Genomic DNA, 11121 nt, shown 5'->3' on the forward strand with positions numbered 1-11121 from the left:
AAACAACATCAGGTAGCAATGTTTAGAGCTAGCAAACAACATGCTACATGGACATAACATGGCAAACAAAGGCATGGCATGCTAGTAATAAAGGCAAAGAACAAAAATCCCTTACTGAACTTTAACTAAAGATGCACAAAAAATGAGGTAGCACCCATGCAAACATGGCAAGTGATAAGAACAGTTCCAGACTTGGAAGAAAAACATAGCATGGCAGAAACATATTCATGATAGAAGCTTTGTAAGCTCACGCCACTCACCACAAAGCATTTCATGGCATCACAAGGTAACCAACAGTAAGAAGACACAAACATGAAGCTAAACATGTCAAAAGCAAGTTCATAGGGTGCATGGATCACTAACAAAACACAAGGCAAAATTGCACTTCATGTTAACAATCTGCCAGCAACAATATTTAGCAAAAGTAGAGCATGGTAATGACAAGCTACACTACTTGATAATTATGACCAGAGGCATGAATGGATAGAGCATCACCATATCTTCAAAATGCTCTTACTGAACTACCTCAAAATATGCATGGCTCTACTTGTGGCAACAGGACAACATAGCAACATAATGTAACGGGAAAAGACTACAAAAATTCAAAGTGTCTGAAATCAGCAACATCATGTAGCCTACTTTGCATGCTTGTGCTAGTCACCATAGAGCTCATAAAAATACAAGGATTACAACACCGTAAATATTGCATGGAGATGCTCCTAAAACATGTGAACATGATGCTCAAAGGATGCACACACAAAATGCAATGAAAATGACAAATCAGCAAGTTATGATGAATTCCAGCAAACAACATCATATAGCACTTCTACAGCAAAGATTAGGGCATCAATATGGACAGTAACATGCATGAAAATGACACTAACATGAAGAGCATCACGAGACGAACATTTCGGCATATCATATGCGCAAATCGGAGCTATGAGCACGGAGATATGACATGTCAAAGAGGTGCACATGATATGAAAAATTGGGGACTTAGAAAAATATACCCCTCTCAGATCTAGGCTTTGACCCGGGCATGGATTTCGAGGCAGCCAGAGATGTCGCCGGAGTTGGCGCTGGGAGGTCACCGGATATGGAGGAGAGGGCGCTCCGGCGAGGGGGGTCACCGGATCTGGCCGGGGTGAGGCCGGCGACGCGGAGGACGGCGGTGGCGGGCGATGCGGAGGACGGCGGTGGCGGGCAACGGCGCGGCGAGTCGGCGGGTCGGCGGTCGGCGGCGAGGTAGGTTGCGGCGACGCGGGAGGTCTAGCGCGGCGGAGGGGGCGGCGCTCGGGCGTGGGCGAGCGGGAGGCGGCGGCAGGGGGTTCCGGGCTGGGAGGGCCGGATGCGGGCTCGGCGGGCCGGCGGCGCACGACGATGGCCGGCTGCCACGTGGCGCTCTGCGGTTCATCGGGCGCGGCGGCGGACGCGTCCGGCGCCGTCCGGACGTGTCCGATGTGGAGGAGGGGATGGAGCTAGGGTTTGGACGCGAATTTGGAAGGGGGGAGGTGTATTTATAGGTAGGGGAGCTAGGAGAGTCCAAATGAGGTGCGGTTTTCGCCCACATGATCGTGATCCAATGACGGAGAGTATGGACGGGGCTTAGATGGGATAGTGGGCTGTTTTGGAGGGGTGCTGGGCTGCAATGCGAGAGGGGCTTTTGCGGTTACCCGGTAAACTGTTGGGGCATCAAACGACCCCCAAATGGAACGAAATTTGACAGGTGGCCTATCGGTGATGTACCAATGCCACGCGACAAATCTCGACCCATTCCGAGAATGTTTTTCTCCTGCTCACGGAATGAGATCTGAGGGGTGCAACGGGTGCATGTGGGAGTGTCGGATTTCAAAACGGACAACAGGGAAAAAGATCGAATGCATGAGACGAACACGAATGCAAATGAGATGCACATGGTGACATGATATGAAATGCATGACATGAACAAAATGCAAAACAAAAACAAAACCCAACCACAGAGGAAATAATATATCACATAGCCGAAAATGGCAAGAGTTGGAGTTACAATTATGGAAAGTTACATCCGGGATGTTACACTAAAGTAGTGACCAAAAATGCCTTATAAAAGTTTATACATAGGTAGTACATGATTACTATCTAGGTACTACATGCTATGTTCAGGGCCAACTCCATTCCTCCTCCTAACGCGAACCCACTCCTCACATTTGCTCCTAGTTTTTTGTCGTGCCCAAATTTACCCGTCTTGTCAGAAGCCCTTATAGAAATGTCATTTTGTATCGTTCATGTCCAGTCAAAGAGGTTAGACCATCATCAATACATTCTCTAGACATTTTTACCCCTTGTTGCGTCTTTCACTTACATGCGAGACTCACCCGAAGAAAAGGAAAAGGGGAAAAATATCTCCCCCTCTTTCACTTACAGGTGAGGCACAAGTCAAGGCTTGCCTAGTCACTTAGTCAGCAAAGACAAGTCAAACTAGCTTTATTTTAGTGACTTTTTTACTTTAGGATGTGAATATATCGTGTTAATTAAGGGTGGGTAGCTGCATATGACCTTAGATAGTTTATTAGCACTAAACGTAACCAGGCAAACAATGTGAGCCTCACAACCAGAACGTGCTCTTCGATGTGGGTGCGGGCACGACGACATTGCACCAGGAACAAGTTGAAGTAGAGGCGGTGAAGGCTTGCGCGCTCGTGTCAAAGCCTACTGTGCATGCACGCCGCATTCGTATCTAGTCGATTGTTTTGGTGGAGAAGTCTACGGCGTCTCGATGGAGCTCCAAGACACAACGATTCTTCTATTGGAACCCAGACCCGTCGTGTGCCACGTCGTTGCATCGTCGAGCGTGAAGGAAATATGCCCTAGAGGTGATGAGGACATGACTACCTTGGATACGACCAAAAATATTGCATACATGTATTTTTGTGAGGTGATTTCTAATGCAAACTATGCAATAATTTATTTATGTCATGCAGGACAAAATACTTCACAGACTTTTGTGCCATGTCTAATTGCAGGTGTACGGGACATTTGTGCAATCCACATACGAAGATAAGGGGAAAAGAGAAGTTTATGTGTTGTTCAAAAATTCCTTTCACGTCACTTTTGGGCCAAGAGAAGATAGAGTTCAAGTCTCCCATGTTCCGGATTCAGATTCGGACTGCACAGACATACCTGGCTCAAAACGTCAATAACTCTTTCATACGGACTCTGAATTGGGCGATTCTTTTTTTGTTAGAAAGTACATTACATGCACTTTCTAACACAATTGGATTCACCTTCAAATTCGTCCGGAGCATTGAGTTATGGACGAAACAATCTTACATTACAGCAGAATCCGAGTCAAACTACAAGTCCAAAGGTGTTGCATCACCTCCGCTTGGTCCCATGAGCCTTGTACGACCTAGGGTTGGTTTGAGGATGCCTTGGGACGTCCTCCCACCTCCTTGTCCGCCACCCCTTGCTCTTATATAAGTAGATCCATCTAGTAGCTTTTTCCTTGGGTTTTGTTTAGATTAAAAGTTCACCATAGTTGCAATTTTGCGTACTTCATTTGTGTTCAACGACCAGACCAAGACGTCACAGAACCCCACCTTGATCAATAAAGCTTTCATCTTATATTCGCAATATCCAAATTACAATCATAGTCCCTTGCTTGTTCTTCGTTTGCTTGCAGGAAATAGACCCTTGTGGTCAGGTTGATCGTGTTCCGGTATGGTTAATAACCCCTCGGAAGTTAGTTAGCGATTGCTAAGGCGCGACGTCTCGCACGTTCGTAGTCGGATCGTCAAGGTCGACTCCCACAGAAAACGATAGCTATCTCATCAAAACATCGGGACACCCTCGCCTCTATCGAGTGGTATCACAGCTGATGATGAGGAGATGACTACCTTGGATACGACCAAAAATATTGCATACATGTATATTTTGTTGGGGAACGTAGTAATTTCAAAAAAAATCCTATGCACATACAAGATCATGGTGATGCATAGCAACAAGAGGGGAGAGTATGATCTACGTACCCTCGTAGACCGTAAGCAGAAGCGTTATGACAACGCGGTTGATGTAGTCATACGTCTTCATGATCGACCGATCCTCAGTACCGAACGTACGGCACCTCTGCGTTCAGCACACGTTCAGCTCGGTGACGTCCTGCGAACTCACGATCCAGTAGAGTTTCCGGGAAGAGCTTCGTCAGCACGACGGCGTGGTGATGGTGTTGATGAAGCTACCAACACAGGCCTTCGCCTAAGCATCGCTACGATATGACCAAGGTGGATTATGGTGGAGGGGGGCACCGCACACGGCTAAAAGATCAATGATCAATTGTTGTCTCTCCAAGGGGTGCCCCCTCCCTGTATATAAAGGAGTGGAGGAAGGCGAGGGGGCCGGCCTCCTATGGCGCGCCCCATGAGGAGTCCTACTCCCACCGGGAGTAGGACTCCCCCCTTCCAAGTAATAGTAGGAGTAGGAGAGGAAGGGAGAGAAGAAGAGAAGGAAAGGGGGGCGCCGCCCCCCTCCTTGTCCAATTCGGACTAGAGGGGGAGGGGGCACGCGGCTGCCCTGGCCGGCCCTCCTCTTCTCCCACTAAGGCCCATTAGGCCCAATATACTTCCCGGGGGGTTCCGGTAACCCCACGGTACTCCAGTATATGTCCGAAACCTCCTGAAACACTTCCGGTGTCCGAACATAGTCGTACAATATATCGATCTTTATGTCTCGACCATTTTGAGACTTCTCGTCATGTCCGTGATCATATCCGGGACTCCGAACTACCTTCGGTACATCAAAACACAAAAACTTATAATACCGATCGTCACAGAACTTTAAGCGTGCGGACCCTACGGGTTCGAGAACTATGTAGACATGACTGAGACACTTCTCCGGTCAATAACCAACAGCGGAACCTGGATGCTCATATTGGTTCCTACATATTTTACGAAGATCTTTATTGGTCAAACCGCATAACAATATACATTGTTCCCTTTGTCATCGGTATGTTACTTGCCCGAGATTCGATCATTGGTATCTCAATACCTAGTTCAATCTCGTTACTAGAAAGTCTCTTTACTCGTTCCGTAATGCATCATCCAGTAACTAACTCATTAGTCACATTGCTTGCAAGGCTTATAGTGATGTGCATTACCGAGAGGGCCCAGAGATACCTCTCCGACAATCGGAGTGACAAATCCTATTCTCGATCTATGCCAACTCAATGAACACCATCAGAGACACCTGTAGAGCACCTTTATAATCACCCAGTTACGTTGTGACATTTGGTAGCACACAAAGTGTTCTTCTAGTAATCAGGAGTTGCATAATCTCATAGTCATAGGAACATGTATAAGTCATGAAGAAAGCAATAACAGTAAACTAAACGATCAAGTGCTAAGCTAACGGAATGGGTCATGTCAATCACATCATTCTCCTAATTATGTGATCCCGTTGATCAAATGAAAACTCATGTCTATGGCTAGGAAACTCAACCATCTTTGATCAACGAGCTAGTCAAGTAGAGGCATACTAGTGACATTATGTTTGTCTATGTATTCACACATGTATTATGTTTCTGGTAAATACAATTCTACCATGAATAATAAAAAATTATCATGATATGAGGAAATAAATCATAACTTTATTATTGCCTCTAGGGCATATTTCCTTCAGTCTGCCACTTGCACTAGAGTCAATAATCTAGATTACACAGTAATGATTCTAACACCCATGGAGTCTTGGTGCTGATCATGTTTTGCTCGTGGAAGAGGCTTAGTCAATGGGTCTGCAACATTCAGATCCGTATGTATCTTGCAAATCTCTATGTCTCCCACCTGGACTTGATCCCGGATGGAATTGAAGCATCTCTTGATGTGTTTGGTTTTTTGTGAAATCTGGATTCCTTTGCCAAGGCAATTGCACCAGTATTGTCACAAAAGATTTTCATTGGACCCGATGCACTAGGTATGACACCTAGATCGGATATGAACTCCTTCATCCAGACTCCTTCATTTGCTACTTCCGAAGAAGCTATGTACTCCGCTTCACACGTGGATCCCGCCACGACGCTTTGTTTAGAACTGCTCCAACTAACAGCTCCACTGTTCAATATAAATACGTATCCGGTTTGTGATTTAGAATCATATGGATCAGTGTCAAAGCTTGCATCGACGTAACCATTTACGATGAGCTCTTTGTCACCTCCATAAACGAGAAACATATCCTTAGTCCTTTTCAGGTATTTCAGGATGTTCTTGACCACTGTCCAGTGATCCACTCCTGGATCACTTTGGTACCTTCCTGCTAAACTAATAGCAAGGAACACATCAGGTCTGGTACACAACATTGCATACATGATAGAGCCTATTGCTGAAGCATAGGGAACACTTTTCATTTTCTCTCTATCTTCTACAGTGGTCGGACATTGAGTCTTACTCAACTTCACACCTTGTAACACACGCAAGAACCCTTTCTTTGCTTGATCCATTTTGAACTTCTTCAAAACTTTATCAAGGTATGTGCTTTGTGAAAGTCCAATTAAGCGTCTTGATCTATCTCTATATTTCTTGATGCCCAATATATAAGTAGCTTCTTCGAGGTCTTTTATTGAAAAACTCTTATTCAAGTATCCTTTTATGCTATCCAGAAATTCTATATCATTTCCAATCAACAACATGTCATCCACATATAATATTAGAAATGCTACAAAGCTCCCACTCACTTTCTTGTAAATACAGGCTTCTCCAAAAGTCTATATAAAACCATATGCTTTGATCACACCATCAAAACGATTATTCCAACTCTGAGAGGCTTGCACCAGTCCATAAATGGATCGCTGGAGCTTGCACACTTTGTTAGCACCCTTTGGGTCGACAAAACCTTCTGGTTGCATCATATATAACTCTTCTTCCAGAAATCCATTCAGGAATGCAGTTTTGACATCCATTTTCCAAATTTCATAATCATAAAATGCGGCAATTGCTAACATGATTTGGACAGATTTAAGCATCGCTACGGGTGAGAAAGTCTCATCGTAGTCAACCCCTTGAACTTGTCGAAAACCTTTCGCAACAAGTCGAGCTTTGTACACAGTAACATTACCGTCAGTGTCAGTCTTATTCTTGAAGATCCATTTACTCTCGATGGCTTGCCGATCATCAGGCAAGTCAACCAAAGTCCACACTTTGTTCTCATACAAGGATCCCATCTCAGATTTCATGGCCTCAAGCCATTTTGCGTAATCTGGGCTCACCATCGCTTCTTCATAGTTCATAGGTTCGTCATGGTCAAGTAACATGACTTCCATAACAGGATTACCGTACCACTCTGGTGCGGATCTTACTCTGGTTGACCTACGAGGTTCAGTAGTAACTTGATCTGAAGTTTCATGATCATTATCATTAGCTTCCTCACTAATTGGTGTAGGTGTCACAGGAACCAGTTTCTGTGATGAACTACTTTCCAATAAGGGAGCAGGTACAGTTACCTCATCAAGTTCTACTTTCCTCCCACTCACTTCTTTCGAGAGAAACTCTTTCTCTAGAAAGGATCCATTCTTAGCAACAAATGTCTTGCCTTCAGATCTGTGATAGAGGGTGTACCCAATAGTTTCTTTTGGGCATCCTATGAAGACACATTTCTCCGATTTGAGTTCGAGCTTATCAGGTTGAAGCTTTTTGACATAAGCATCGCAGCCCCAAACTTTAAGAAATGACAACTTTGGTTTCTTGCCAAACCACAGTTCATAAGGCGTCGTCTCAACGGATTTTGATGGTGCCCTATTTAACGTGAATGCAGCCGTCTCTAAAGCATAACCCCAAAACGATGGCGGTAAATCAGTAAGAGACATCATAGATCGCACCATATCTAGTAAAGTACGATTATGACGTTCGGAAACACCATTATACTGTGGTGTTCCGGGTGGCGTGAGTTGCGAAACTATTCCGCATTGTTTCAAATGTAGACCAAACTCGTAACTCAAATATTCTCCTCCACGATCAGATTGTAGAAACTTTATTTTCTTGTTACGATGATTTTCCACTTCACTCTAAAATTCTTTGAACTTTTAAAATGTTTCAGACTTATGTTTCATTAAGTAGATATACCCATATCTGCTCAAATCATCTATGAAGGTGAGAAAATAACGATTCCTGCTGCGAGCCTCAATATTCATTGGACCACATACATCAGTATGTATGATTTCCAATAAATCTGTTGCTCGCTCCATTGTTCCGGAGAATGGCGTTTTAGTCATCTTGCCCATGAGACATGGTTCGCAAGTACCAAGTGACTCATAATCAAGTGATTCCAGAAGTCCATCGGTATGGAGTTTATTCATGCGCTTTACACCAATATGACCTAAACGCCAGTGCCACAAATAAGTTGCACTATCATTATCAACTCTGCATCTTTTGGCTTCAACATTATGAATATGTGTATTACTACTATCGAGATCTAACACAAATAGACCACTCTTCAAGGGTGCATGACCATAAAAGATGTTACTCATATAAATAGAACAACCATTATTCTCAGATTTAAATGAATAACCGTCTCGCATCAAACAAGATCCATATATAATGTTCATGCTTAACGCTGGCACCAAATAACAATTATTCAGGTCTAAAATTAATCCCGAAGGTAGATGTAGAGGTAGCGTGCCGACGGCGATCACATTGACTTTGGAACCATTTTCCACGCGCATCGTCACCTCGTCCTTAACCAATCTTCGCACAATTCGTAGTCCCTGTTTCGAATTGCAAATATTAGCAACAGAACCAGTATCAAATACCCAGGTGCTACTGCGAGCTCTAGTAAGGTACACATCAATAACATGTATATCACATATACCTTTGTTCACCTTGCCATCCTTCTTATTCGCCAAATACTTGGGGCAGTTCCGTTTCTAGTGACCAGTCTGTTTGCAGTAGAAGCACTCAGTCTCAGGCTTAGGTCTAGACTTGGGTTTCTTCTCCTGAGGAGAAACTTGTTTGCCGTTCTTTTTGAAGTTCCCCTTCTTCTTCCCTTTATCCTTTTTCTTGAAACTGGTGGTCTTGTTGACCATCAACACTTGATGCTCCTTCTTGATTACTACATCCGCAACTTTTAGCATTGCGAAGAGCTCGGGAATCGTCTTATCCATCCCTTGCATATTATAGTTCATCACGAAGCTCCTGTAGCTTGGTGGCAGTGATTGAAGAATTCTGTCAATGACACTATCATCCGAAAGATTATCTCCCAGTTGAATCAAGTGATTGCAGCACCCAGACATTATGAGTATATGTTCACTGATAGAACTATTCTCCTCCATCTTGCAGCTGTAGAACTTATTGGAGACTTCATATCTCTCAATCCGGGTATTTTCTTGAAATATTAACTTCATATCCTGGAACATCTCATATGCTCCATGACATTCAAAACGTCATGGAAGTCCCGGTTCTAAGCCGTAAAGCATGGCACACTCAACTATTGAGTAGTCATCAACGCGCGACTGCCAGGCATTCACAATGTCTGCAGTTGCCGGTGCAGGTGGTACACCTAGTGGTGCTTCCAGGACGTAACTCTTCTGTGCAGCAATGAGGATAATCCTCAAGTTACGGACCCGGTCCGTGTAATTGCTACCATCATCTTTCAACTTTGCTTTCTCAAGGAACACATTAAAATTCAATGGAACAACAGCACAAGCCATCTATCTACAAGCAAAATACTATCAGGTACTAAGTTCATGATAAATTTAAGTTCAATTAATCATATTACTTAAGAACTCCCACTTAGATAGATATCCCTCTAATCATCCAAGTGATTACGTGATCCAAATCAACTAAACCATAACCGATCATCACGTGAAATGGAGTAGTTTTCAATGGTGAACATCACTATGTTGATCATATCTACTATATGATTCACGCTCGACCTTTCGGTCTTAGTGTTTCGAGGCCATATCTGCATATGCCAGGCTCGTCAAGTTTAACCTGAGTGTTCTGCGTGTGCAAAATGCTTGCACTCATTGTATAAGAACGTTGAGCTTATTACACCCGATCATCATGTGGTGTCTCGGCACGACGATCTTTTGCAACGGTGCATACTCAGGGAGAACACTTGTACCTTGATTTTTTTTAGTGAGAGATCATCTTATAATGCTACAGTCAATCAAAGCAGAATAAGATGCATAAAGGATAAACATCACATGCAATCAATATAAGTGATAGGATATGGCCATCATCATCTTGTGCCTTTGATCTCCATCTCCAAAGCACCGTCATGATCACCATCGTCACTGGTGCGACACCTTGATCTCCATCGTAGCCTCGTTGTCGTCTCGCCAACTATTGCTTCTATGGCTGTCGCTACCGCTTAGTGATAAAGTAAAGCAATTACATGGCGATTGCATTTCATACAATAAAGCGACAACCATATGGCTCCTGCCAGTTGCCGATAACTCCGTTACAAAACATGATCATCTCATACGATAAAATATAACATCATGCCTTGACCATATCACATCAGAACATGCCCTGCAAAAACAAGTTAGACGTCCTCTACTTTGTTGTTGCAAGTTTTACGTGGCTGCTACGGGTTGAGCAAGAACCATTCTTACCTACGCATCAAAACCACAACGATAGTTCGTCAAGTTAGTGCTGTTTTAACCTTCAACAAGGACCAGGCGTAGTCACACTCGGTTCAACTAAAGTTGGATAATCTGACACCTACCAGCCACCTATGTGCAAAGTATGTCGGTAGAACCAGTCTCGCGTAAGCGTACGCGTAATGTCGGTCCGGGCCGCTTCATCCAACAATACTGCGGAACCAAAGTATGACATGCTGGTAAGCAGTATGACTTGTATCGCCCACAACTCACTTGTGTTCTACTTGTGCATACAACATCTACGCATAAACCTGGCTTGGATGCCACTGTTAGGGAACGTAGTAATTTCAAATAATTTCCTATGCACACGCAAGATCATGGTGATGCATAGAAACGAGAGGGGAGAGTATCATCTACGTACCCTCGTAGACCGTAAGCGGAAGCGTTATGACAATGCGGTTGATGTAGTCGTACGTCTTCACGTTCGACCAATCCTCAGTACCGAACGTACGGCACCTTTGTGTTTAGCACACGTTCAACTCGATGACGTCCCGCGA

This window comes from Triticum dicoccoides, chromosome 1A (assembly GCF_002162155.2).
Source record: "Triticum dicoccoides isolate Atlit2015 ecotype Zavitan chromosome 1A, WEW_v2.0, whole genome shotgun sequence".
In the NCBI taxonomy this organism is placed as follows: Eukaryota; Viridiplantae; Streptophyta; class Magnoliopsida; order Poales; family Poaceae; genus Triticum; species Triticum dicoccoides.